At 54.6% G+C, this 5,000-nt stretch overlaps 1 long non-coding RNA gene across 1 annotated transcript in view; it reads left to right on the forward strand.

The window, feature by feature from the left end:
- Nucleotides 1–671: 671 nt before the first annotated feature.
- Nucleotides 672–5,000, forward strand: part of LOC140468615 (uncharacterized) — an 88,130-nt gene continuing 83,801 nt past the window's right edge. Inside the window, exons 1-2 of the long non-coding RNA XR_011955725.1 lie at nt 672–751; nt 4,004–4,210. This is a non-coding gene — a long non-coding RNA (uncharacterized lncRNA). The remainder of the gene's footprint in view (nt 752–4,003; nt 4,211–5,000) is intronic.

Genomic DNA, 5,000 nt, shown 5'->3' on the forward strand with positions numbered 1-5,000 from the left:
GTGGGGGTTATTACCGTAATGATGGGTATATTGGTGACTGTTACCCTGGGGGGGTGTGGGGGGGTTATTACCGTAATGATGGGTATATTGGTGACTGTTACCCAGGGGGTGTGTCTTATCACATTAATAATTAAGATGTTAATATGATGGTGGCTCCATTGCACTTGGTTTTTTTTGCTCTAATTAAATGATATTAAAGTTATTTACCTGAGGACTGAAGGATTTGACTCTTTAATTCTCTCTCTGCCTCTGCCTCTTCTTCCATTTACTTCCTGGAGCGACTTCCGCTTCCGGTCAGCTGACCTGGCCCAGGGCCAATGGCGGGCTCGCCGCGCCGACGTCAGACCGCCCCCCCTCCTGACAATTGACCGGCGGGGCGCCTGCGCCTTCCCTGCCGGCCGCCGGCGGTGCGCCTGCGTGGCCGTGCTTGTTGACGGAACGGCGTCAGGGTGCCAGCAACACGCCTGCGCATCATCTTCCTCCTCCCCACCCCTCCCTCCCCCGGGTGAGACGTCATCGGGCCGGCCGCCGGCCACGCGCCTGCGCCTCGTCCTCACGTTGGGATTGGCGCCTGCGTACATCCCTCCCGGGGCCCCGACCTCGCGCCGGGCTTGCCCCTTGCGGCGCCTGCGCGGTGCGTTTCGGTTCGGTGCGCGCCTGCGCGTGGGCTTCCCCGTCGCGCGCCGTCGGCCGGGTCCGCGCCTGCGCGCTGCCTTCCCGCTCACGCGGCGGCGTTGGTGCTTGCGAAACGGTACCTGTTTGTTTCCCGCCCCGCGCCCGCGCCCGCCCGCCCGCCCCAACCGTCACTTTCCAACCGCCGCCGCTTCCAAGATGGCGGCTGCTCCAATGGAGGCCATTTCCCATGAACCCCAATGGGTCATGTCCAAGCCATCCCCAACCACCCCCCCCCCCAACCTTCCAACATACACACTCCCAGTCCAAAGGGCATCACTACCACCCACCTGAGGTGCCCACCCCACTCCCCCAACCCTCCTCCTGCTCCCCACCCCCCGGGGGGGGGGGCGGCAGACGCCAACCTCGCCCCCTCAGCCTTCGACGCTTTCCATCAGGAATTGTCCCCGGGCGCACGGGGTGTCCATCTGGCGCGGCCACTGGCGGCGAAACCTCACCCCAGGGGTGGGCGGATGCGCCAACCCAGTTGACCGAAGCCTGAGGCCTGCGGGGTGCCAACGTTGCCCCCCCCCCCCTCCCCATCACCGTCCTCCTCAATCTCAGATAGTTTCAGGCAGGATTTCCGTCAGGGAGTTGGGTAATTATGGGCGCCAGGTTGGACTCTGGCGTTGGCAAAGCTGGAGGGTGCTTGTTGGGAAAGCATCACACCGGCCCCTTTGAAAGGTCGCCCTCTTTCCCGGCGCTAAGAGAGCGTTTGCAAGTGCACGAGAGAGCCCGAGGAGATACTTTCTTTTCTAATCAAGCCGCACTTTTCGCCAGTCTTCTGAATTTAGCCAATCCGTTTGAGCCAGGCACCCAACGCCCGTTAAGTCTAAATCTGACGGCGTTGACAAAAGAGGACCAATCCTACTGTGAGAAACGTTGATGTGGCATCACGGCTATGAAAGATGGGGGCCATTGGACAAAGACCGCAGGGCTAATGGTCCTCAGCTCTCTCTCTGTGTCTTAGAGAAAGCCATCTTCTACTCTTCTAAATATCAACAGGACCAAGGATGGAGAAGACGTTCCTGACAGAAGAACTAGGAGCAGGCCGTCCGGCCCTTCAATAACATTATGGCTGATCTTTTTGTGGACTCAGATCCACTTACGCGGGCTCTCACCCGTGTCCCTTTGTTGTCCAAACAAAAATCTACCTTAGTTTCAAAAATGTCCGCTGAAGTAGTGTCAACTACTTCACTGGGCAAGCAATTCCATAGATTGACCACCCTCTGACGAGACAACGGGAAGGGCACTCCTGACCGAAGACTCAAAGGAAACGGCACGGAACATTCTGGAAGACGCGAAACCTGGCCATAAGTTCGAGAGACTAACTTCCTTTGTTGTATATGAGTGGGACACGTACATATTGGAACAGCATACCATTGGGATCGTGCTTTAATAAGGAATAGTTGGTAGCCAGAAGGGGTTTATTCAGTTTGTTGACAGTTTAGTTAATTTGTTGACTGTTTGAGTGAGACAATGGTAAGGTCCGAGGGAGTGTTGCTGAACCAAGAGACCTCGGAGTGCAGGTTCATAGCTCCTTGGAAGTGGAGTCGCAGGTAGATAGGATAGTGAAGGCAGCGTTTGGTATGCTTTCCTTTATCGGTCAGAGTATTGAGTAGAGGGAGTTGGGAGGTCATGTTGCGGGCTGGACAGGACATTGGTTAGGCCGCTGTTGGAATACTGCGTGCAGTTCTGGTCTCCTTCCAGATGCTGTGAAACTCAAAAGGGTTCGGAAGAGATTTACAAGGATGTTGCCAGGGTTGGAGGATCTGAGCTACAGGGAGAGGCTGAACAGGCTGGGGCTGTTTTCCCTGGAGCGTCGGAGGCTGAGGGGTGACCTTATAGAGGTTTACAAAATCACGAGGGGGGCATGGATAGGATAAATAGACAAAGTCTCTTCCCTGGGGTGGGGGAGTCCAGAACTAGAGGGGCATAGGTTTAGGGTGAGAGGGGAAAGATATAAAAGAGACCGAAGGGGCAACCTTTTCACCCAGAGGGTGGTACGTGTATGGAATGAGCTGCCAGAGGATGTGGTGGAGGCTGGTACAATGGCAACATTTAAGAGGCATTTGGATGGGTATATGAATAGGAAGGGTTTGGAGGGATATGGGCCAGGTGTTGGCAGGTGGGACTAGATTGGGGTTGGGATATCTGGGTCAGCATGGACGGGTTGGACCGAAGGGTCTGCTTCAATGCTGTCCATCTCTCTGACTCTGTATTGATTTTGTTTTAAAGCGAGTGTCAGGGATTTGTTTAACTTCAGTCGTAGAGATGTGCAGCGCAGGAACAGACCTTCAGCCCATCTTGTCCCTGCTGACCCAGGTATCCTTACCTCATCCAGCCCCATCTGCCAGCACTTGGCCCATAGTCCCTCTAAAGCCTTGTTGGTGAAATTGAACGTAGGGAAGCAGCTCTGAATATTCCTAAAGGCGATCTGGGGGTCGGAGGTGGTTCCCAAAGCTGCCAGCAAAGTCTTGGAAAGACACTTGCAGGATTTAGCGCGCAGGCCGGAATTGGGTTTAACTCGGGGAATATTGTAACAGCGTCAGCCCGGAATTGAGGGCACGGGGAGGGGGGAACAGCGGAGTGAGAGGAATCCAAATTGCAAATGAGACACGTGGAATCAGAAAACGGACCGAAAAGGCCGGAGTCAGGAGATACAGAAGGGGATCGGAAACGTTTTGGATTGCAGTTCAAAAGCAGAGGCGAGAGAGAGAGGGAGAGAGAGAGACGAAAGGGAATGAAGGTTCGAGTTGGAAAAGGTGAAGGTGTCACTCAAAGCGAGGTGACGCAAGGAGAAGTACAGGATAGAAGCGATGGGGAGCAAACCCATCGTAGCTGACACATCATCGATAGGCATATGTACACACACATAGACCATTCCATCGCAATAACGGCCCTTCGGCCCTCGATGGTTTGCTGACCTGTGGCACCAACCTGATGCCCATCTGACCTATGCCATTTCAGTATCATCCATATCCTTACCCAGTGACCATTTAAGTGCCCTTAGAGTTGGCGAGTCAACTGCTGTTGCAGCCAGGGGCCCCTACTACTCTCTGAGTGAGGAACCTACCTCTGACATCTGTCCTATATCTACCACCCCGCGATTTCAAGCTACGTCCCCTCGTGCTAGCCATCACCATCTGAGGAATAAGGCTCTCCCCCTTCCACCCTGTCTAACCCTCGGAATTATCCGATGTGCCTTGATCCAGCCACCTCTCAATCTTCTTCCAAGAAAACAGCCTCAAGTCCCTCAGCGTTTCCTGTTAAGACCTTCCCTCTGTACCAGGCAACTCCCTAGTAAATCTCCTCTGCACCCTCTCCAAAGCTTCCACATCCTTCCGACCATGCGGCGACCAGAGAAAAGGAGAGGAAGGCCCTAGCAGAAGGAAGGAAGAAACGAGAGAGAGAGAGACGAAAGGGAATGAAGGTTCGAGTTGGAAAAGTTGTCACTCAAAGCGAGGTGACGCAAGAAGGACAGGATAGAAGCGACGGTGAGCAAGCCCATCGTAGCTAACTCTCATCGTCGATACAGGTATGTCCACAGATGACCAGAATTCAATGCAAGAAAAATGTAGGAGATTTTGACCATGCCCTTTGAGAAATTGGCTACACCAGAGACCCCGTGTGGGTCATGTTGGGTCAGTTGGCGGGTGAGCTGTATTCCGCGCTGTCCGAGCACGCAGCTGGAGAATATGAAGATGTCGGACAGAGTGTTCTGAGGGCCTCCAAATTGGTGCCGGCACCACATCGGGAAACGGTTTTCAGAAAGGCGAGGAAGGCACCAGGTCAGGCTTCACACGTCGAGCTGGAAGGAGTTAACCAGAGCAGCTTCGATGGATGGGGAGGAGCATTAGAGAGAGAAAAAGGGGGTCTGTGAGGCTCTTTAGAGAGATATTAGTCCAGGAGGGATGAGGACTCACGTTGAGAGGTGCCAAGTCCAAATGGAGGGAGCTGCAGAGATGGTGGTCGAATACGCCGCACATCGAAACCTGGCACCCGATAGCAATCCTGTCCTGCAAGGGATCGAGTCATAGGGACACCCGGGAATTGGCGATGAAGGAAAAGGAGGGGGATCTACACAGTCTACCACATGTGCAAAAAGACATGTTGGGGGGGGTGCCAGTGTTTGGGGGGGGGGGGGGGGGGGACTGGGGTGGGCGCAAGTTAAAAAATCACAACCGCACCCAGGTTAGAGTCCAACAGCTTTATTTGGAAGCACTAGCGTTCGGAGCGCTGCCCCTCCGTCAGGGAGCCGTGGAGCAGGATCATCAGGCACAGAGTTGACAGGAAAAGATCACAGGGTCGTGCAACTGAAATGACGT

The sequence above is a fragment of the Chiloscyllium punctatum genome, chromosome 47 (assembly GCF_047496795.1).
Source record: "Chiloscyllium punctatum isolate Juve2018m chromosome 47, sChiPun1.3, whole genome shotgun sequence".
Lineage (NCBI taxonomy): Eukaryota > Metazoa > Chordata > Chondrichthyes > Orectolobiformes > Hemiscylliidae > Chiloscyllium > Chiloscyllium punctatum.